This window comes from Ixodes scapularis, unplaced genomic scaffold, assembly GCF_016920785.2.
Source record: "Ixodes scapularis isolate PalLabHiFi unplaced genomic scaffold, ASM1692078v2 PGA_scaffold8__174_contigs__length_109621045, whole genome shotgun sequence".
NCBI classification, from domain to species: domain Eukaryota; kingdom Metazoa; phylum Arthropoda; class Arachnida; order Ixodida; family Ixodidae; genus Ixodes; species Ixodes scapularis.
The window spans coordinates 8,081,452-8,106,569 of NW_024609883.1; the positions used below are offsets into that span (position 1 = coordinate 8,081,452).

The window sequence follows — 25,118 nt, forward strand, 5'->3', positions numbered from 1 at the left end:
TTACCGCTCGTGGAGCAGGTAGAAGGCTGGGGCTAGATAAGAGACGGAAAAATCGCGGGCGCCTTATCGCAACCGCTAGCTTTGTACGTGCTCCACCAGTGCTAACTTTAGTGCACTACTGCGCTTCTCACGCGCTCAAAGTCTTTATGAAAATGACTGATTTGTGGGTTTTCAATGACGCCAAGCAAGTTTCTAATTAAAACTATGTGGCTATTTTCAATATTTAAAAAGTTAATTAACGAATTTTACTAATTAGCCGACTGATTGTTACGATTATTTTTTTATTTATTTTATCCTATTTATTGATACTGCCGGCCGCTAATACGCAGCCAAGGCAGGAGATATACACAATAAAATGCACTTGAAAATAAAATACATAGGTGTGGTGTCGTTACAACTCGTAGAGGAATAAAGGGCCAACAAATGCCCTTGATAGGATTCTTCCCATGCAAAGAATGACTACACAAAAGGATCTTTTACAACTACACGTCACAAAAACACACGTAAACAGAAAAACACAGTACAAACCTAAAAAAAAAAGAAATATCTAAAGCATGACTAGTAGAAAAGCACAATCACAGACAATCAAACCAAATCATACGCATGTAATATCAAACAACATCCGATTCCTTTAACTTGGCTGTGAATGATAATACGCAATCTGTGGAGGCGATTTCTTGTGGGAGCAAGTTCCATTCATGAATCGTACGTGGAAAACAGGAATATTTGAAGCAGTCAGTTCTACACCTTATTTCAGTGGAAGATTTGCAGTGCTTGTTCCTGTTGGGCTACTAGTATTGAAATGAAGGTAATTGCTGTAGTCCAAGTTGAAATTGTTATTTAATAGGTTGAAAATGAACTTCAGTCGGCTAATTTTTCCACGTTTTTGTAAAGAAGGGACACCTCTCTGGACATAAAGTTCTGAGATTGATGTGTTTCTACCGTATGTGTTAAAAATAAATCACAGCGCTTTTTTCTGAATTCTTTCCAACTTATTAATATTTGACTTTGTGTGTGGATCCCATACCACATCAGCGTATTCCATCAAAGACCTGACGAATGTCTTATACGCGATTACTTTTGTATTGTTGGAAGAGTCTTTTAGTCGCCGTTTTAAAGTCCATAATATGCCCATTGCCTTGTGAGTAATGAAGTCAATATGTGAATTCCAACGCAGATCAGACGTTATTACTAGTCCCAGGTATTTGTATTGGGGCACTGTGTCGAGCGCGGTCCCCTGGAGGCAGTAGCTGGAGGGGAGTGGATTTTTTTTCCTGGTTATTTTCATATGAGCACATTTCTTACAATTAAGGGACATTTGCCAGGTGTCGCACCATGTAGAAACCATCTCGAGACTCTTGTTTAGAATATTTTGATCGTTAGAACATTTCAATTCTTTATAAATAATACAATCGTCAGCAAATAAACGAATTTGAACAGAGGGGTCTACTTTAAGGTCATTAATAAAAATAAGGAAAAGCAGTGGTGCCAGTACGAATCCTTGGGGTACCCCGGATCCAACTGCTGCTGTCGAAGAACGAGCGTCTTGTATTTGAACGAACTGTTTTCTGTTGCCTAAGTATGCTTCTATCCATCTTAAGATCTGGTCGTTATTTAGTATTGCTCTGAGCTTAAGAAGAAGCTTTTTGTGCGATACTCGGTCGAATGCCTTCGCAAAATCTAAAAAAATTACGTCCGTCTGAAGGCCTGAATCAATTGTTTTTGCAAAGTCGTGGATCGTATGCGCAAGTTTGTAATCGTTGATAGACCCCGTCTAAAACCATGTTGCCCCGCATTAAAAAAAACATTTTCTTCAAGAAAGGAAACAATATGCTTGTATAAAACGTGCTCAATTACTTTTACGCTACTGCATAGTAGAGACACAGGTGGGTAATTAGTAACGCAACGAATATCACCTGCTTTGAAAATAGGGACAATTTTGGCAGTTTTCCAGTCATCGGGGATTTACCCTAGTTCAATTGATTTATTAAAAAGAACTAATAAATAGTTAGAACATGACTCAGCATACCTTCTCAAAAATATGTTTGGAATCATATCAGGCCCCACTGATTTTTTTGTGTTAAGGTTTAGTAATGCCGCAAAGATGCCTTCCTTGGTGAACATAATGTGCGGAATGTGATGTTGGGGCGACCCACTCTCTGGAGTTTGATGATTGTCAGAAGTATATACCGAGGAAAAGTATTGATTGAACGCGCTAGCAATCTCAAAAGGATCGTTGATATCTACTCCGTTTTGTTTTATAGTACAGACTGGTTGCTTTGATTGGGTTATATATCGCCAAAACTTCCGAGGATCCGATACCAAAAATTTCTCCAAAGTCACGTTATGGAAGTATTGTTTTGACGTATGGATCATTGCCCTTAGTAGCCTACGCAGATGTGATATATTAAGCCTATCTCTTTTCCGCTTCTTAATTCGAATCCTATTAATTTTTCGCTTAAGATGTAAGATATCTCGGGTTAACCAGGGGTTCCTTTTTCGTATACGTTTGCAACGTGTTGGTACAAACCGGTCAATACAAGTATGCACTGTGCTTTTAAACGAGAACCATAAGTCATTGATAGTTATTTCGTGTGTACATAGTTCACAAAAATTTTCAAATGCCAGTTCAAGGTGGTCTAAAATGCTTTCATCTAGCGCTCGTGTGTAATTAGGAACTTTGACTACCCGGGCTGCTTTCTTAGTATTCAGCCCTCCAGTGAATTCGCACCAAATGGAGCGGTGATCTGATATTCCTTCCCGAACATAACAATTAAACGTTTTGTTAGAAAGCTCATTAGATATAAAAATTAAGTCAAGCATGGTGCTACTTGATGTTGTGATTCTCGTTGGACACGTGACTATTTGTGACAAGTCGTTTGCAAAGGCCATGCTTGTCAGAAGCTCCGAATGCCGGCAGTTAGGGTTCAAATGTGTCAAGGTTTCCCAGGTGATGTTGGGAAGATTAAAGTCTCCTGCGATAATCATGTTTTCAAAACGAAGACTTTGAATATTTACAAAATCATATAGGCTTTCTAGTACATCTTCAGGAGCATTCGGCGGCCGATAGACGTTATCCTCCTCTATTCTGTCCCCCTGGCCGTATAACTCACCTGCACAGACCGCATTAATCTAGCTTTCATGGTTTATTTTTAAAAATTCTGTTAAGCTTAAAAAGAAACACCCTGTATATATATTTTATTGTTGAGTCGTCACAACTACAACTCTCTTTTAGCTTGGCATATACATAAGCACAGTTCGAAAATTAAAATTTCGCGAATATATTTTTTACATAAATAAAACAAGATATTTTGTTACGTGAACTGTTAATGTACATGGCATTAGAAAAATATTCCCCCTATGTAACAGATGCTTCTTCATTTCAGAAAATTGCAGCAGACGGAATCGGTGCATTTTATGAGTGCCCCGTGGCTTCTGGCATTGTAAACGCCGTGACGAGTGCCGGTGGCATAATGTCACTGTATGACCTTCAATCTCACATGAATTCTGTGGAGCCGGGAATGTTACCTCCCGTGTCAACTTCGTACCGTAAAACTACAGTTTACGCGACGCCCCTACCGAGCCAAGGAGCCATACTACTCGAAGCGCTTAACATTCTGGAAGGTTACGACATCTCAAGTACGTATTCATTTATTCTTAGACGCGGAATAAAATTAACATCTGTTTTCGGAATTGGGTTCAAGGCAGGAAACGTCTGTAGGCGAGGTGCCTGTCTTCTACTGTCCTTGGACACGGAAATAAATGAAAAAAATAACTGATCTTTTGTAAAATCTGCTTTAGGCCTTTTGTAGGCTTTGTTTTTGTTACCATGCCTCTCGTTGAGTTTTGCTCTTGTCATTATCGCATTCAACTAAATAGTTTCTAAAAGACAAGTCAATCAATCCATGAAATCATTCGCAAGATCGGTTTGCGCCCTAATTAAATTCTTGTAATGGTTCATTGTTATGGCAATCTGTGTCATTAGTCAACAACAGTATTATAATTACCTGATATAAAGATGTTTGGTACATTGTGGCATTTATGAGACTGATTTGAAGATATATGAGAAAAAACTGAAATGGATACTGTACTCACGAGTCCATCTCAGCCTTTCCCATATGAATGAATAGGTGTTCAAGCTGCTAAAAAAGTTTATTGCAGTAATCAGGATATTGAAACCTCTAATGAATATATTATTACGAGGATAAAGAAGAGGTGGTCTGGCAGAGAGAACCCAATGGTTGAGAGAAGAAGAATAGGATTACTTGGTTCTTTGCTTGCAACGGAAAATGTAATCTCGACTTTCTACCGTCTCAATCACCTGTAAATAAGCCCCACTTTCAGCGTAAGATTCTTTGCTGGAGGTGCGGCGTACAGTGATTGCCGACCTGGATCTGCGAAAGCAACGTCTCTTGTCTGCGCCCTTCATGACCAATGCGTCCGGCACCCCACATGAAGGTGTATCTTCTGGGTCAATCCCACCCCCAGTACAGACGCAACCTTTGGTCCTCGCCAAGTATAGCGACCATGGGCCATTCACCTGCAACGGCGAGTAAGAAGTAGAAAAATGGAAAGATCTCTACGAGAGAGAGGGCCCTCTAGCGTTACGGCAACATAATCATGCTAGCAAACGTACAATTCTAAATGAAAGATACAGCTCTCACATGGTTCCAGGCCCACAAAGAAGAGCTTAAATTGTGGAATGTCTTCAAATCAAAATTGGAAGACCTTTGTGGTCATCCAACTGGATGCCAGCTCACTGAAAAGCAAAAAATGGCATCAAAAGTGCTCAGATCCACGAAATCCTATATCACCTACATCCAGGACGTCCTCCCCCTCTGCCCTAAGTTAATCCTGAAATGCACCAGCTTGACCGGATTGAAAATATCCTCAAGGGAATAGCGGACGGTGCTTTTCAGCTTCTGATCATCAAGGACTTTAGGACTGTTCAGAATGTGCTCAAGGAATGCCGTCGGTTTGAGGCGGCAAGAAGTTGTGGAATCGCGCACGTTTGAGAGATTGCCTAACACCCCTTCGAATTCATAACGTGAGGATACTGACAAGATGTAAACTATAATATAGAAAAAAATTCTTTGCCGCGAACTTCAAGTTATGATACCGTCGAACACCGCTGCCACTTCTTCCGACTTGGCGACGACCGCTGTGTGTATCACTGCCGTGCAAAGCGTCGTAAGGAAAGAGTTGGACAGGCTTTGTGCCTCTGCCCAGAGCCCACGGTGACGCACCCGTCTGAGGCACATTCCCATGCGGCCGACTGCTACAGCTTCGGTTTACCAGCTCATACACCGGGGTTTATTCCAAGCCGCCGTCAAGACCCTGCTGAGCGGCGCGCCCCTGACGACAGTCTTACCGGCTTCAACTGCAGCAGGGCAGGCCGTGTCGCTCGCTGCTGCCGCAATACCTAGAGCGCACAACTTCCGTTTACAGCTTCTGACCATCGGCCATACAATGGTCAGTAACCTTCCTTTTCAAATCGCCGCAATCTTCAAGACGACAAATTCCATGTCCTGTGGCATAATCATCGCTCGCCGTCTCCAACCCCGCTGCCAATTCCTGTCGCCTTTTACCCGTCGGCTTTCGTCGACGTCTTTCATTTCAAGGCGTTCGGAAAACTAAACTGCAGCCTCAGGAGGTGGGGCTGGATTCAAAGGATCGCCCCAAGATTCTCTTCACATCACTTTTCGCACCACCCGTAACCGAGTGCACGTTAATATTGACAGTACACCGGCGCATGCACTTGTGGACACAGGTGCCGCTACTTCCAAATCAAAAAGAGTTCCAAAGACAATAAAAAAAAAAAAGCTTTGTCCCCCACCTAACACAAACACTATACGAAGTGCTGAGGAGGGAAAGGAAGAAAGGTCAGAAAGGAAGACAAAGAAGTAAACCTGGCGTATTTTGTCCCGGTTTGCTACTTTGTTTTGGGGGAGAGGGGTGAGAGGATTAAACGAGTCCAATTTATTTTACCTTATAATTAAATATTAGATGTAAGAATACTCAAGAGAAATAATATTCTTTTTTGGGGTGGGATTAACGGAAAGGGAACTATTTGAAGGAATCGCTGAATTTATTGGCAAGGAAAACACCTTGAACATGAATATTTTATTCCACTCTAAACTTCACTCTAAACATTCCATTGTGTGTATTCCCGCCAGGCACCGAGTCACCAAAATCTACTGATAGCCTAACAAGTAGCAAGGCTGAAAATATATTTAGACCTAAGAAACAAGATATACTGCGATAGTATTGAGTTTGGCAGTAACGCTTCAGGTTCTTACGTCATGCTCGGTGCTGCAGCGGAGGTTGTGCTTTAGGTATAAACAATTTAAGCCACTCACTTCGCCATGCTTTCTCTGTGTATCGAATCAAGTGGCTCTTACGAATGATTTGAGTGAATATAGACGCACCATATTCGGTAGAATCAAATGATGATTGAAGCACTAAGATTGGCCTTTGTCGACGGACTGTCATACGTTGCGGACCCGAAATATGGGTCAACAGACATTATGATCAGCAAGGAGCATGCCCGACAAAAGCGAGCTTTCATCGACCTCCAAAGGTGAATAATGTTCTCTAATGTACCCGCGTAACATAATTCAAAAACTTTGTTTTATTTACTCCCTGAATTGGTTACAAAAGGAACTTTATCAAACACATGCACCTCCAATGCAGAGTATAGTAGAGGGTTAGTGGGTGTTTGTTTAAAAATAAAGACAAAAAGTCTAGGGGTTTATAGACTAAAATTTCTTCAAATAAACGCAATTTTTGCAATTTGTTTTACGAAACAACTTTATAATATTAACAAATGAGATGAAACTGATCGCAAAAAGAGAGAATGTTTAACCACGTAATAGACACCTACACATACAGGCTCACGTCTTGACCTGGGGGCTGAATAATTCGGTTTGGTTCTCTCTACGATGCCATGGTCAGCAAATGCACGGAAATTGACCGTGGGTAACTGCAAGCTAATAAATACCTAAAAGAGAATAGCTCTTATACACGAGGGCGGTCATCAGCGGACACTATGTGACCATGCCAGGAGGAGAAGCCTTGCATTCCATGCGATGAGGGTGTTTAAATTTGGCATTTGATTCCAGCGAAGCGCGCTGAATATAGGCTGATGTCTCGATTTAGACGAGCGCATAGTTTCAGTGTTTTTAATCAATATTAGGATGCACTCTTCTGAACCCAATGAGGCAGATTTATTTCCAGCGATGATTCCGCTCAGTTTGTCTTTGTGTTTGTCTACAAGTTACGTAGAGGTTTATTCCAGGAACGAGGTGCGGCATTCAACACCTTGCCGGGGCACCCCAACTGCGTAGGTCCGCTCAAAAAGCCGTACCACACTCTGATGCCTGTTGTCGTCACGGACTCCGCTTCGGGAAGACTACTGGCCGTTATGGGATCACAAGGGGGTAGCATGTCACCGCAAGTAATGTGAAAGGTCACATGCTATTATTATTTTTTTTCAGTTTCAAAATTGTTTTAACGATGTTCACACTAAATTAAATATTTTGATACCACATATAAATTAATACAGTAAAACACATGCATGGAACTTCTCAATCGGCATTCGAGCACAAGTCTTGATATTTCCCATTGTTCTTTTTCTTCGAAGGTAATCTTGAGCATTGTCGACCTTGGCCTGGACCCTCAAGAAGCTGTTTCCAAGCTACGACTAAAAATTAGATATTTGAAACTTGCCACGCACCCTGAGTAAGTGTATGACTTAAATATATATCACTTTTTACTGCTCTCCACTTTTTATTTCCTTCGGTTTTTGAATGTTTTAAGACGTGTGAAGTTTAAAAATAAAAGTGAAATGTTAAATTAACGGATGTTTTCTTAATTATCGTATTACGTACATCCTCCCTGTGTATGGCAGTTTAAAAAAAGTAAATAATTATTTACACGGGTATCGCAAGCTTATAATTGGGATATCTTTTGATTTTATGTCCTTGTTATTCATATAAATTTAGTTCATCTAGATATATGGCGATTATATTTTATGTTTGGACGAATCACTAATCCAAATGAAGAGAAAATGATGCGTGTCCAGTTGTTCTTAGACGTCTCATATATTCTACACGTTTCCTGCCTCGGTACCCACTTAAGCGTGCAGATAATTATTGTTTTTACTGTTAGCTCCGTGAAAATACATTTTTGGCAATATGAGTGAATGAGATTTTCGAAGAAATCTATATTTTCAAACAAAAAGTTTAGTCTCAAAACATATCGCTGCATTGGGTTCTACATTCCTTAAGAGTAAAATATTACAGATTAAATTGACTAGGTTAGGTGCGGTTAGAAAAAAATATAAAAAAATAAAATAAGTTGCCTGTGTTATACTCATTGAGCGTTTGAAATGAAGTGGATGGCACCTTAGTAAATACTTTTTTGTTGAGTGATTTTCTGAATTTGAAGAAAAAACTTTGAAGAAGTAAGAAAGAACCCGCCCTGCAAAAAGTACAAAAAAAAAATAAAAGTTATTTCGAACATACCGGGACTAGACTCTCAATCAGCAAGCTTCAGAATAACTGAACTTCATCCATACTATTGCGGGGAATCAATGTAACTATAGTTGTCACCAGCTTTTGGCAATGTCCGTGGCGGAAAATTAAACGAAAACGAAAAGAAGATGCCCACGAGCTGTTGGCTGGTAAACCAAATCCCACGTGACGCGAATGTTCGAATAACCGTCGCGGCAGCGTCGAAAACTATAAAAAAATCCAGGCATACCTATGAAATGAGGTCGTTCTCAGAAGGGCCAAATACGGCACTATTCGATTACACGGCCTAATCTCTTCATGTAAGACTCCATAACGGCCCGTCTATGGTCGTGGTTTGGCAATATACCCCCATGTTGTCGTAGTATAGCGAGTGATACACCTACATATATATAATTACTGGCCCGCTCACGTGGCGATATAGTGTCGCCTTATCTCTGTCCTTATAGGCTGATACAAGGTGTTTCACAAATAAGAGATCCCTTTTTATAAACAGAAATTTTGAAAATACACAAACGGATCCTTTGGTGTAACCTGCTCCATATCAGCGGACGTAAGAGTATGTATAGAGAGCGACCACAGAAAATTAATTAAGTGCAATCTATTTAAAGGCCGCCGTACCACCTACGTTTTCTGCACGGAAGATAATCCTCTTAGTACTCCCCTCTCGTGAGCTACGTGGACAACAAAGTTGGGGCAATGTAAAATTGGAGAGGATACAGATAAAGAGAAGGCACGCAAAATTGGAAAGTGCGATCCTTATTTTGTCTTAATACTGAGTAAAATATACACCAATCAAATCCTCGTTTAAATGCGGAACCCTACGTTTCGAGACCTACTCGGTCTCTTCTTCAGGGGTCGACTGCGGCGATGGCCGTTGAGTAGCAGTATTCAGTTTTCTTCTTTTTCTACGGCAGTGTTTATTGTTTTGCATCGGTGAGGTGGCGAAGTCCGTTCACGTAGACGGTCGCCAGAGTGCAGAGGGATCTATGTATGTTTTCTGGCGTCGTTTGTAAGTGCAAGATTCAATAAAAAGTCTATGTCTGGGATTGGTCTCAACGGCCAGGATGCTGGTGTTGGCAAAGTCAATCCTGTGGTCCTTGACGTCGCAGTGCTCAACTACGGTGCTTTGTTCATGGTCGAACTTCTCTCGAATGTTCACTTTCAGGTATTTCGTCTTTTAACAGCATTTGAAATATTCAACATGCATCTCCAGACTCAGCTAGGTGGTTGGTGCGCGTCTGAAAAAAATCCGACTGCTCCTAAACGACAGAACACTAAAAAGTCTCTTTATACACGAACGTTGTATAAAGAAAAAATCCGTACTCCGAAGTGTCAAAACATCTGAACGAATGTAGGAACTGTGTACCGCTATGGCATTTAACTTCAGTACAGTTGCGGGAAAAAGATGACCATAAGCGGTTGATAAAAGAGTCATTAACAAAATTAGGTCACGGGAACGCAGTTAATAAGCAGTCGTTTGGGTGGGACAACGAACTTCGGCGTTTTCTTAGGCTGTGAAAAGTGCTGACCTTCAAGGTTTATACCTGTAGGTTTCCGGGTAGAGGGGACAATGGGGGGGGGGGGGGGGAGTCGTTCTTTTCTTTTTGTGTGTGTGTCACTGGGCTTGGGGTTACCAGAGTGTGTTTGGCTGTCGGGAAGCGGGGAGTCAAAGATAAGACAAGTGCATGACGCAGAGTCCGTTGTCCTTGTTATTTAGTCAGAGGTTAGGTTGGTGGAATCTTTGGGGTTCTCACCCTCTCCCTTTTTTCTTGTATCGAAGTGCCTATATAACCAGGTTTCGAAAAACAAAATTTTCAGCTGTGTTATAGACTTTTTAGTGTTGTGTCGTTTACGTGCAGTCTCGGGTTTTTTTCAACCATGTGCAATGCACACCAGCTCGTTTGCGCCCTTAAATTTTGTTCAGTTAGCTTGCAGCTTCGCATTGATTGCATTGTCATCATAACCTTAATATACAGGCCGTTCACCCTTGCTGGTGTTAGTCCGGTGGTCGCTGTTAAAACACGTTTGCTCTACTGGCGTCTAACTCCTGGTTAACTAAGTTGGTACAGCGCTCCGCTGGAATTGGTGGGGTCCCTGGTTTGATATCAGGACTAGGCGGATCTTTCCAGTCGCGAAACAGTCACCTAGCTGTGTTTGGAAATGTATCTTTGTCTTCTGTCCCCCTTGTTCTTCTTCTCCAGAGATTATTATCATTAGGGATTCCTACATGGCTTCGAACATATGCATTTTTCGTCTTTGGTTCGCAATGCTATATTGTGTTTTACCGCATGATGAGGTATAGATAATAAATAAAAAAGAGGAAAACAATATATTATAAAGACACCGACTGCTGGGTTTCGGCTCAGAAGACCCTGTGGCTTTGAAGGGCTTATACAATGTGTTGCAAAAATTTACCTAAGGAAAATATTATTAGTACTAGTAGTTGTAGCAATAAAGCAAAGGGCGGCGGGAGTCTCGCCCGGTAATGACGCATGGCTCCGCAGTGGGCGTGGTCATAGATGTGTTGAAAGCCGATCTGAAAGCCTTGCATTATCTAAAGGCTTTGTGATCATTGTCAAGACGCTCTATACTGCGGCTGTTTCTCGGACGATCAGCGTTCGGCGCCTTTTCCCCTTAGTTTAACGATTAGTGGAATCTATTCAAACTAACTTCGCCAAATAAGAAACAAATTTAGTGTCCTCTCTTTTAGCAGCGGCTATAACGGAGCAGGAGTTTGAGCTTCGATATTTTTAATTTTAAATGCGCCATATCAAGCGAATATTTAAAAATAAAAAGCTTACGCGTGAATATTACACCATTACATTCCTAATTATCATTCTTATTCGTACCTTGATGTCTGGCCTTCTCGGCAACGCGAACCCCCGAATAATTATTCGTTTATTTCAAGATTTAATTTTTAAAATCTTCTCTTTCGTTGAAAAAAAACCTTTTATAGCAACAAAAATAAAATACCTTAGTTATATATCGTATTTCTGAACGAGTTGCGATGCCAGAGCTGTGCTAATTGCTGCAAACGACGGAATCGTTGCGGGCTCAAATTTTCGCGAATCGGGCCAACGTTGAAAAATTAAAATTATTCGCGGGTTCGAATTTTCGCGAATTCAGACTGACACCAGACCCCCCCCCCCTTATCGGCCCGGTTGTCTTTCCATCTTTCTAGGATTCTGCGGCTTCAGTCAATCAGTCAAAATCTAGGAAAGGGTCGACGGTGGTAGGTTGTGTAAATAATGGTCCGGAAGTCACTGCCGTTACCCTTCAGCTTCGAGGCCCCGACAAAGGCTGGGTTAGTTTTCACATCGAGGTCACACACTCTGCATGAAAGGACAACCGCCAAGGGTGATGGGGTCTTACCAGTGTGATTAAAATAAGTTAAGGGTCCAAACTAAATGGGTCACATAACCCTTAACCTTTCTTGGGTTCACTTTTCGAGGTCACACACTCTGCATGGAAGGCCAGCGACAAAGGGCGATGGGGTCCAACGATTGCACATAAACCGACTCAAAGTAGGTTTAGGGGCCGATCAAACTTGGCTGTGTACTGTGGTCGTCGACGCCAGCACGCTCTGTGTCATTGCGGTACGTCTTCTTGTGCCCGTCAATCTGCTGTCCCGCGATGTCCTTACTACGCTACGTCAAGCCAGTAGTCGAGAATGCAGAAGATCATCATATGCCGGGACAGCCTGACCCACAGGTATGCAAGACCACACGTGATAAGCGTTCTTTTACGTCGGCCAATCAAAGCATTATTGCCGCTTCTACCCCCGTGGACTCCCAAAAGCGGAAACGAGGGCCCTACTCTGCTTACAATGACGAACTTAGATGTAAAATTGGAAAATATGCTGCGGAAAATGGGACAATTGCTGGAGTGAGGAAGTTTTCCGATGGAAGAGAAAAGCTTCTCAACGAGAGCACCGTCAGGGGGATGAAGACCTCCTATATCCAAGCCTGCAAGTCCTGTCATTCAAAAGAGCTGGCTACCTTGCCTGGTAAACTTCGAGGTGTCAAGCCTGTGCTTGGAAACTTGGATGATGACGTACGGGCGTATATTGTGGAGCTCAGAGGAGGGGGAGGGGGGGGGGGGGTTGTAAACTCCAGGAGTGGCATCGCTGCTGCACTGGGCATTGTGCGGGCGACCAAGCCCACACTCTTGCCACAGTTTGGTGGGACTCTCGTTCTCGACAGACCCTGGGCAAGATTTTTGCTGAACAGGATCGGATTCGTCAAGCGTAAGGCCACGAAGACTGCGCGCAATTTTCCGAACAATTTTGAGGGCGCCAAGAAGAAGTTCCTGCAGACTATCGACGAGAAGAGAAACCACTTCAATATTCCCGACGACTTGGTGCTCAACTGGGACCAAACAGGTGTCAAGCTGGTTCCGGCCAGCAAGTGGACGATGGAAGCCTGATGTTCCAAGCAAGTGGGGGTGGTTGGCTTGGACGACAAAAGGGAAGTTACCGTTTTGATGACTACGACGCTTTCTGGCAAACTCTTGCCTCCTCAAGTGTTATATGCAGGCAAAACATACAGGTGCCATGCAAGGTCATGTTTCCAAATGACTGGGACGTGTGGCACAGTGATAACCACTGGAGCAACGAAGCCACAATGCTGCGATTTGTCGACACTGTTCTCCTTCCGTACGTGGAGACATGCAGGAGTCGTGTGGGTGGTGCCAGTCAACATGCATTTTGCATTTTTGACATCTTCGCTGCACATTGTACGAAGAGTCTTCTGCAGAAACTAGCTGCAAACAACATTGAGTACGTCTTCGTCCCGGCAAGCTGCACGGGACTCCTGCAACCGAACGACCTAAACATTAACAATGTGTTCAGGACTGCCATGATGAACTGCTTTACCCAGTGGTATGCCGGATGTGTACAAGAGGTGGTGGAGAAAGGACAAAGTGCAGCTGACGTTAAGATGAACTTGCGAGCAAGTGTTATGAAGCCCGTTCACATAGCACGACTGATTGAAGTGTATGCGGATCTCGAGAACCGCAGGGAGGCGATCCGATTCGGCTATACTCTGGCATTAATTGTCTGAAGGTACCAAATAAACTTCTTGAGGTGAGCTGAATTCCGACTTATGGCGTTATTTACTTTAGGATACCTTCCATATCATATTCACATATCGCGTACAATGATATCGTTATCCTTTTTGGACGCGTGTTTCCCCGGTGTCTCAATGCGCTTTTAAGGTGATGAAATTTTTCCCGAATTGTTCGCGGGACCTATTGTGCGCGAATCGGAGGCGGTTCGCGAGTTTGTGAAAATTAGGTTTACGTGAAAATTCCGTCGTTTACAGTATATTATATTGTTTGGAAAGAAGACGACGTGGAGCTCGGCTCGTCTCGCTCGTCAAGCCAGCGCTCTTCGAATCTTGTGCACCCGCCGACTGAACTGGCTGCTGACTAACCACCAGTGCTTCATCCTTGAAATCACCTCATTACGCCGACCTGATATCATCTTACAGTTGGGTGGATGAGGGAGATGATGTCAAATTTGCTTAATTTGATGATTATGAGGGTGTAGCACTAATGTTCGGCCAGCATCTGGTCCGGTCGGCGGCTGTGACAGATTCGAAGAGCGCGGGCTTGGCGAGCGAGATCAGTCGAACCCCACTCCGGCGTCTTTCCTAACAATATGAAGATTTATGACCTGCGAAACTGAATACCTATTTGTTACCAAACTGCAATCACAATGAAAAGAAAGTGAAGTATAATACACAGTTTTTAACCTGTGCACTTGGCACATATTATTTCCGTTCCAAGACAAAAAATTAAAGACGTTTACTGAATTAAAGCGCAGCTCTTAAGGAGGAGGAGGGTATGCCCCTCCCCCTCCGTACCCTCCCCTCCTCTTCTCCCGCTTCCCCTCCATTTTAGCGGGAAATTTTGACTCAATTTCTCGCTAAAGTTAGCCAAAATATCCCTGCTAAATTTAGCGGGAAATTTTCCTTTCTAAATTTACCAGGGAAATTATTCTGCTAAATTTAGCGCAACAAATGTTTTGCTAAATTTAGCGAAAAAAATTCAGCGCTAAGTTTATCAGAGCCGATTTACCGCTATAATTAGTGGAAAACTTTCCCCGCTAAGTTTAGCGAAAAAAATTCCGGTTAAATTTAGCGGGAAAACGTCCCATAATGCAACGCGCGCACTTACGCCGAAGGCGACGCCGACGCCGACGGCGACGCCGCTCAAGTCGGAAAGGGTGCCTGAGAGCTGCGCTTTAAAGGATAATGTAAACCCTATTTGCCTGAAGCTGCTGTGTTCTGTTTAAACTGAGCGTAGTCTGTCGACCGCTGATACCCGAGTTAAGCGAGCACCTTAACCGCAGCTATATGTGACTCAGGTTAGACCTAACTGCGATTAAAGGTGCTCGTGTAACTAGTGTATGAAATGTTTAGCGCGGAATACGTTGTTTAGAGGCAGAGACTGCTCATGTCACGCCATTTAAAGGAAACCTGCGTATATTTTGTTTCAGTGACCCACTTACTACTGAAGAAGGCATGGACCCTATGTTGATCGAGTCCCTCAAAAGCAGGGGCCATCGTTTCCGGGACGGCCTCGGCGGCGCGGGAGGATCATATTGGGGTCACATTAGTGTGATAACTACAGATGAGTGTCGGAATGGGAGAAACAAAGAACCGCATAGAGCTCGACCCCTCTGCAGTGTATTATGGTGTGGAACCCGCCCTCGCTGCGATGCTTCTGCTTTGACCTACTAGAATACTTGCCTTCTAGCCGAGCGACGCACACCCATGATACCAAGCAGTTTTTTTTTTCGTTTTATGTCGTTCGTGCGATGACACTGAAATGGGCCGTAAGTCGACATGATTGCCAATTGGGAAAATAGGAAATTCTTACGGCACAAGACACCGAATTTTATTATACTTAAATTTGCCTCCCTTTTAGGGAGTCATTGTATCCTTTATTTTTTTAGATATTGTAGCATACATTTTACGCAATAAACGTGTATATTGGTTTTGGTATAGTTTGTATACACCCAAGCCGTTGAAAAAGAACGCAGCATCAACACCGTTATTTTGTTTGAAAATATTTTGTGCGTAGAGAGGAATAGGACGCCCTTGCAACGCTTTGGTGTGGAAAGCTGTGCGCAGCTGCTACGCTTGTTAATGGTAGGCGCAGATCCGGCTTACGTGGGAACCCGTACAGGAGGCAAACGTTGATGAAACGCTCAGCAGATTTTGCCTGCTTTCTTTTCTAAGTTGATATATGTTTGGATACATTCTTTGCAGGGTCACAGATATCGCAACGAATTTGACATTCAGTGTGGTCTCATATCAAACGAGAGTTTGATATGCTCGTTTTATCGAAAGGTTCTCGCGATTGTTTTATGTGCACAACTTGCGGCGTTTCGTCGAAGGCGCTTGTTGTTACACATTGTCTCCATCGCCGGCATCCGGGTGGGCGTAGGTTGCCGAACCCTTGGCGGTTTCGATAAAGACTTCTGCAAACTCGGGCCTGAGATTAATGAGTTTCCGCTAGTGGTGTGAAAGCTTTTCGTTAGTAGTGTTGAGTGTTTGGAAGACAAGTACTAGCGAATTTGATATTTCATATAGAATCCGCCTCAGTGAATTCGTCTGTGCTACTGTATCCTTACAGCGAACCAAATAAGGCCAGTGCTTCAATACAATAGACTTAACAAAAAATATTACGTTGCTGAAAAAAATTGCTGTTGCATGTGTTCACGAAACACTTTTCCACAAAACATCCTAGTGGACGAAACATGTGTCCATGAAATATGTAAATGAAACATGTGTCCATGAAATGTTGTCCACTAAACATGTTTCGACGAAATTATATGGACAACTGCCGAACACTAGCGTTTGTGCTATGAACGAGTATTTCTAGGCGGCATGCTCGCATGTTTAGTTTCCGCTTCTCTTGCACTTACGGTGAAACTGGGCTTGCCATCTGCACATGCGAAATTCCAACCACTTTTAGCGTCCTCACACGCTTGTTTATCGATATTGGTTTTGATTATAGTTTACAGTGCGATTGAGCTCAAATAGAGACAATCCTACGTCAGTGGCCCCGTGTGCCACAATAAAAACACTTAATTTCCACATGTGGCCGCTCGCGTTGGTGAACGTGGCTGTCTGGCAAGAGCAATTGCGACGCTTTATAGCAACGTGGCGAACGTTCGCTGTCAGCGCGCGTTTTATCGTAAGCCCTTGACCGAGTATATTGGCAACCGTTAGAACGTAACTTTTTTTTCAGCAACCAAAGCTGTTTCCCTGATTGCTCTATTTCAAGCAATCAGGAAAACAGCTCACACTACATCTAAATGTAATAAATACAATGAAAATGCCAACATTAAGGCATGAGCAACACAGGTCCACGCTTCAGCTTTCGATGCGCTCAAGAGTGTGAAATGTAGCTATTTACCAGTCTTCATCAGCACGCGCGATATGCGTAGGCACAGTGCTAATCACACTTGTCTATAACGCGCGAGCGTGCGGCTTTCTCCGGGGAGCGCTAGATTGGTGACATTCGTGGAAACTAAACTAGTCACTTGGCGCAACATGGAACGGCCCGCTCGAGGGGTGTCCTGTCCACTCTATCAGCTGGTGGCGAACGCGGTGTCATTGTCGGCGATCAGTGTTTTTGTCCTTTAGGGTTCTCTCGATACTATGCGCAGTCCTGTCGAATCCGTTCAATTGATATACTTTTCTTTTTGCATAGTAGCAAGCCTTATACCAGCTTCGTAAGCAATAAACGTAAGGTGCTTTATGATATATTTTAGTTTTTTGATGACGAGATCGTTGATACGCCTTCATGCTTTAGTCTGTTTATTGTTCGAGCAATGATGTTTGTAAAAAGCGTGCGAGCAGCCTTCCGCGTTCGCCGCCAGCTGATAGAGTGGGCAGGACACCCCTCGAGCGGGCCGTTCCATGTTACGCCACGTGACTAGCTTAGTTTCCGCGAATGCCACCGTCTAGCCACCGTCTAGCGCTCCACGGAGAAAGCCGCACGCTCGCGCGTTATAGACAAGTGTGATTAGCACTGTACACAGTATAAGACCAAACGTCACACTCCACCCCTTGAATATTTTTCCATATATTTTGCACGCAAGTAATTTGTTCCTTACAAATCACCAAACTAATATTGCTACATTGCTTAAACTCTGTGAAAGCTATCCATGAAATATAAATAATTGATAGGTTGCAGTCATTTCAGCTGCCCCTGCACTCATTGCTAACATTAAGTTTGCTCATTTAATGATGTCAGTAACGCTTTAACATTGGCATTGCTCTTGTCATACTATAAGCATAGGAATTTTTTGAGAGTCATCGTGTTTGTCAAACTGATAACTTACAGCAGTTGAAGCTCATTTTTTGTGTTTTCAAGACTCGCGGTGAAAATCCAAAATTGCAGTTACCTAAAATGATACACCTGACCGAAACAAAATTGTCAATTTTTTACTTCTAGACGTATTGAATTCTTCAAGCTAAAATTCCGGAAACCCTCGTATATTACATCATCACGTTTTTGTGGAAAACTGTAAAGCGCGAAACACGTGCACGTCGAAACATCATAAACTTCATACTTATCTCAACACGCTGAAATGACTGCAATAGAGCTCAAGATCCCCGGGATGATAAATGCACACCACAGATCTCAATTTTTTTACGCGTCGGTTTTATTGTTAAGCCTGCGCCTCGCAATTAGCTCACGACAATTTTCGCGTTTTGTTTCGACCACATTTGCTGGATACGCGAGCTCATAGCGTAGACAACTGATCCCTTTACACGTGAACTAGTGCAGCCTGGCCGCGTTCAACAAAAAGCTCGCGGATAGAGGAACAAGTGAACGGTCAGGGATGTTTCCATTTCAGGAGAAAGAAAAACACCACACTGTTTCAAAGCATGAACATACACGATTTATTGCGTTCGTGCACAGGTCTGGAAAGCGATCTACTGCCATTGGTTGGTTCAGATTCAAAGAAACCATAAGTGGCCTTTCACCTTAATTATGCACGCACAAGTTTCTGATAAGGTGTAGTGAAATCACGCTACAGAGTATTTTATATTTTCGCACTAATAGTGCCACAAGTGCGGACAGATGTGCATTTATTAGAGCGGGAGCTTTATATAGTCAAGAAACACCAGGAGCCGTGTAAGCATGAAATGTGTAGGTCGGTCAGTCCGTAACCGCTAAACAAACTTAAAGCAAAGGGTAACCGGCGCGAGGGATCGAAACCCGATTACCAACACAGAAGCCGAGTGCGCTGCTGACTGAGCTAAGGACCCAGCATGCAGAAACGGGAGGAGCAAATTCAGGCGGTATGAGAAAGCGCGGGGAGCGTAGAGGGGAGGAAAGGACAAGAAAGAGAGAAGCAGAAACATTTGATGCGCCCGGAACGAGGAGGTGTTGAAAGGGCAGGAAAGCGCGTTCTCTCTTTCTCGGTGACCCAGAAAATTTAGCGCAAATGCTTTGTATCCGGATGGCGCTGAAGGGAAGCGCGCGCAGCGTCGCAAAGAGACAATGTTACTAAATTATATCAGTACAGGAACTGTCCATACGCACTACTTGAACAAGCAGTGTCCCCCCCTCTCACCCCCCCGCCCCCGCCCCCCTCCTTTTAAGGCTCGCCTCCCGTCGTCTGATGACCCACCGTTTTGGAGTGACTGCTCTTATGGTAACTGCGCGTGGTATAGGGGATACGTGTATATTTCAAAGCACATTATCCACGTGTTGTTTCACCGAAGTCTAAAAAAGACAGTTTTGCAACGAAAATCGATATTGCTCTTGAAACGACGGAAGGCAACCTGATGGGATTAAGCGCGGATACCCCCTTTCCCCAAATGTCCACAGCTGAGAAAATCAAGTAACATTGCAAAGATAAAATCGTGTGACGTGATCTGTTTCCATACAAAACCCTGTCGTCCGCACCGCCTAAAATAAGAACAGCGCCCACCCCAAGCGCTGAAGGTGTAAGGGTCACCTTGGTTTAGGCATCGTCCCGACTAAGTGTACCACCCACCCTATAAAGGCCGCATTTAAACGGGTTTGGCAGTATAACCAAACATACAGTCAATGTTTCACTCTTCTGCTTGGTTCATCAACTGGCTAACATTATATAGTAAATTGAACCGCTAAACCTTAAAATGGTTACTTTGTATTAACCCGTTATTTCAAAAAAATTCTGCCTCGTTAACCCGATTTTAATAATAAATATTTAATTTACAAGGAAACGACGTTAAATTCAATTTTGACATTTCCTTTGGAAACTATTTTGTCCGGAATGAAATTGACCGCGATAATTGCCACTGGGAGTTTCGTCAGGAACAACAATTTTGTCCGGATTCAACTGGAAACATCACACCCTGATTTCAAGAAACACTGTGTAGGTTCACTTGCTATGGAATAATCATTACGCTATTAAAAAATCTCATTTGTATTAGAAATCTCTGTATGCGACAAACACATATGAATCATACAAAATATATAAGAACATATAAGAACCGTATAATAACCATATAAGAATTATATAATAACTATATATTATATATATAAGAACGTATACGAATGATGTAAAAAACTTCTCACAAGTTTCTTATATGGTTCTTATACATCTTATATGATTCATATGTGTTTATTGCACCTGGAAAACATTTTAGCGCTCTAAAACAAGGACACGAAGACGAGAATCAGACACCACAGTGCGCTGTGGTGTCTGATTTTGTTTTTGAGCTCTAAAATGTTTTCCAAGTTCAAAAACCAATTAGCCCAACAATCTACTCTACTCATGTTTATTGGACGCAGCAATTTTTGACAAAAAGTTAGATTTTCAGTAGGTTAGAGACTCTACGCGAGGTAAGAGTTACCTTTGTACAACTTTAATGCAATTTTCAAACACCTAGGATGCTCAAAGTGTAATTATGGAAGTATTTACCATAGCCTGATAACCATAGATGGTGGTGCCTTCTTGCTTTGGCAGGAAGGTAACACAATGAACGGCGTATGTGCACTTATGAAAGCTATATATTTTAGCGATTTCATTAAGGTATATTATATTATCCGTTTTTATGCATTATATTAAATGTATAATAAAAATGCACTTATCGTTATTTTTACTTCAATTACAGGAGACTTTTCAACATATGCACTTAACACTGGACAGAAATATTTTTTATAGTAATTGTAGTTTTTTTAGATAAGTGTGCAAATCTAACAAAAAATTGCATTTTTATATAGTTGGCTTCGAAGTTAGAAAATGCTTCTACTACAAATTTATTCGTAAGCCGAGGATAATAGAGCCACTCTATCAATAGTCACCAGGCAGGTAGTCATCACCAGTCACTTTTGTTTCCGAGTGCCGTTTTACTTTCCGAGCCTCTCTTGTCCTCTGCCGTCAGGCTCTGTCCGCAAAGTCAATTCGATGGTGGTCGACCTCACTTAGTCATTGCACACTGTAGCGCTCTAAAGAGAATCGAAATGACTGGTGCACATTCACTCGGGTGATGGCCTCATCATTAAATATAACGACGGCATCTGAGGTGGCAATCCTAAGCGTCTCTAAACGCAGAAACATATTTCCTGGTGCACGCTCCCAGACAACATTGCTGAATGATTCGTTTGGGTTTTGGGTTCGCCGATGAAAGACTCTTTGAACAGTTTGGGCTTCGAAATCTGCTGATAAACTTGTTTTACGGCCTCAAAGACATTCGCTGGGAGAGATTCATTGTAGACGAAGGCTCTACTATTCACCTCATTTCTTTTGAAGGCTCACCAGGTGGCAGCATGCTTTGTACGAAGTCCATTACTTCGATTGCTGTCTGTGGACGAGGCGTGAAAGTAGGCTGCCCAGACAGCCTTACGAATATTTTCCTCCTGATAACCAGGCCATAGGATATATGAAGCTTGTTTATCATCGCATTCGTCAGTCGCCATCCGCCTGAGAGGCTTTTTTCCGCCTGACAGCTTTTCCCCCTTGCTGTCCTTTTTTAATCTGCGGAATTTTGCACTAATTAATTTAACAGCTGTCCAATGCACTCTTGCCTAATTATTTCAATCGAATCACCATACAACTTTGATGTGGCGATGAACAAAGAGAGTAGATGAAAAGAAAAGTAGAAATGATGGGATACATCGTAATCGGCCCTCTCTAAGGAATCACCGACTTTAAGCTTTAAGATGTCACGGCAATACAAGTAAAAAGCTGTCAGAAAGAAATGGAGATTATAAATGCAAAAAAAAAAAGTAATTTTTTTGTTTATTATTTTATTCTACCGTGTTTCCTTAATTCCAATGTCCGAGTCCCACTAGAGCGACAAACAGAAATAAACAACAGCGGGAAGCCTCACACCGGTGTCTTTCATGAATTGGCAGGCTTCGTAGAATAAAAAAGGCTATGCTCGAACACAAGCATCATGCACGCACGAGTATTCTTGGCAGGCTACAATAAAACCTCAACTACATCTTGTATTATGGCAAATACACTGCAAACACTAAATTAAAGATTACCCCCCTTGATTCTTCTAAAAGTGGTCATAAAAAAATGTTATTAACGTTAGGCAGAAGCATGGACGGAAAAGAGGTTTTGCAGGGTACAAACGCTTTCCAACATTATACTGGCGTGAACAAGGTAAGCAAAAATACGATGAACACTGCGATTCTAATAACTCCGTGCAGTCTAAACCTAAGCTCCGAGGCATAAATTGCTCATGCGAAATATAAAGGCGGAGTGAACCGAAGTCAACGTAACCGCACTTCGATGTGTCTTCCCATGGTGAAAAATAATACACTAAAAGTATAAGCATTTCCCACTTTTAGGAGACATTGCGAGGAATACTCAATATATATTTTTAGTTTAGGAATACAGTCCAGCATTATCATAATGCCTCCGGGTATTTTGAAAGAATGGGAATTGCAAACAGTCATAACATCTTGAAAATTCAAGCGAAAAGATGAAGCGCCTTGTTCGTCTGCATCAACATTCACCAATCGGTAGATTCGATACCTCGACGCGCGCATCTGGTAGCGATGCTTTCCCTGAATGTGGATTTGGAGGAGCAATTTGCACTCGCTGACGGTAAAGCACTCGGACCATGGACCCCCAGCCGCTAAATGAAAAAAAAAAAAAATGAAAATATGGAAACGTCTTCATAGTCGAATCTGTCAACCACGGTTGCGCAACCGTGCTTTGAACATTTTCATATTTGATAATCCTCTTATTTGTGGTTTTTATTTTTATATTATATTTTCTGTCGATTTTACGCGTTTTAGTTGTCCTTGTTGTGGCTTGCACGACACTTAAAGACGAAGTTAAAAGAAGCAAGAGAAAAGTATTATTTTGAAACACTTCCTGGTTTTGTGAAAAATGAACCGCAAAAGTTCTGGCGTCATTTGTCGCCGGAAAAAGAGTCAATAATGCAGATCACTTGCGGGGACGTTAAACTTACGGATGAAGTTGACATAGCAAATGCTTTTAATGCATATTTTCAGTCGAACTTTACCGTAAAAACAAATACGGTACCCTCTCAAGAAATAACTTCGAACGTCGAATCAGATATGTCCCAACTTAGTGTGAATGAACAAGGTATTCTGTCCTTCCTAATATATCTCTACACTAAAAAAGCACCAGGGCCGGATAAGATAAGTAACTGCTTTCTAAAAGATATGCAGAATGGATTGCAAAATATTTAGTCATTAATATAGCCTATTTCTTCTGCAACGTAAAGTGCCAACAGACTGGCTACGTGCCAAGGTCATTCCAATACCTAAAACTGAAAATAAGCCACTTTTGTATAACTATCGACCTATTTCGCTTACCTCAACATGCTGTAAACTATTGGAACAGAATATAAGTAAACACATCAGGACTTACATGGAAGAGAATAACTTATTTTTTTTGTAATCAACATGCGTTTAGAGCTGGTGTTTCTACGGTTCCGCAACTGAGTGAGATGGTGCATGATTTTGCAGATGTGATTAACAATAGAGGTCAAACGGATGCATTTTTATTGATTTATCGAAAGCTTTCGACACAGTGCCGCACAGTAAGTTAACTCATAAGCTTCACGCTATTGGTAATAATCACAAACTTGTATCCTGGATAAGTGCCTATCTGAGTGCGCGCGAGCAGTTTGTGGAAATTGGTGGAAAGTGTTCATCCTCTCTCATTGTGTATTCTGGTGTGCCACAGGGCTCAGTGCTTGGGCCCTTCTTGTTCCTCATCTATGTGAATGACATGGGCAATAATGTTCAGCCATCAACAAAGGTCAGAGTTTTCGCGGACGACTGCGTTTTATACTCTAATGTAACTGAGCAAATCGATCAAGAAAATTTGAATTCGTCATTACATGCTTTATCAAAATGGTGTCTGGAATGGGGACTCAATAGTAATTACTAGAAATCGGTAGCAATTACAATAACCCACAAAAAAGAAATTCTTGAATTTAAGTATGAGATTTGTTCCACCCCCTAATTAAAACAGACCAAGTTATATACTTAGGAGTTCAAATAACACGGGACTTACAATGGGACGCGCATGTTAATTATGTGTGCAATATTGCTCGCCGAAAAATGGGCTTTCTGATGAGACAGTCAAAAAAAAAGTGAAAGCCGTTTACAAATCCCTGTAATGCCGAATTGGAGCGCAGCTCTTGAGGAGGAGGAGTGAAGGGTACTGAGGGGAGGGTAGACCCCTCCCCCTTCTCCTCCTCCTCCCCTCATTCTTTAATATGCTCCGGGGGGTGTCACGTGACTTCGGGGAGGGGGTCACGTGACCTCGGGGAGGCGTGACCTGGGGGTGACCTCAAGGCCACGTGACCCCAAAGGTGACCCCCACGTGACCTTGGGGTCACGTGACCTCGGGGGGTCACGTGACCTCAGAGGGGTCACGTGACCTCAGAGGGGTCACGTGACCTTGAGATGACCTTGGAAGGGGTCACGTGACCTCGGGGGTCACGTGACCTTGGGGAGGCGACCACGTGACCTCAGAGGGGTCACGTGACCTCAGAGGGGTCACGTGACCTTGAGATGACCTTGGAAGGGGTCACGTGACCTCGGGGGTCACGTGACCTTGGGGAGGCGACCACGTGACCTCAGAGGGGTCACGTGACTTGGGGGTCACGTGACCTTCAAAGGGTCACGTGGGGTCATCTTGGGGTCACGTGACCTTGAGATGACCTTGGAAGGGGTCACGTGACCTTCAGGGGGTCACGTGACCTTGAGATGACCTTGGGAGGGTCACGTGACCTTGGGATGACCTTGGTTACGCCGACGCCGACGCCGACGCCGACGGCGACGCCGCTCAAGCCGGGAACGGGCCCCTAAGAGCTGCGCTCTAAAAATACAACACTAGAATGCAAATTAAGCGCCTATAAGACATAAATTCGGCCTACGTTAGAATACACAAGCATCATTTGGGACCCTCACCAACTATATCTCTCGTACGGTCTCGAAAAAATTCAAAACTGAGGTTTACGGTTTATTTTTTCAAAATATAGGCGCGCAGAGAGCATGTCCGATTTGCTTGAACAATCGTAAATGCAAAGTCTTGGTGTTCGACGGATCATTGCGCGCTTAAAGTTCCTA

At 42.9% G+C, this 25,118-nt stretch overlaps 1 pseudogene; it reads left to right on the plus strand.

The window, feature by feature from the left end:
• Positions 1-15,277, plus strand: part of LOC120840327 — a 31,762-nt pseudogene extending 16,485 nt beyond the window's left edge.
• The last annotated feature ends 9,841 nt before the right edge of the window (positions 15,278-25,118 follow it).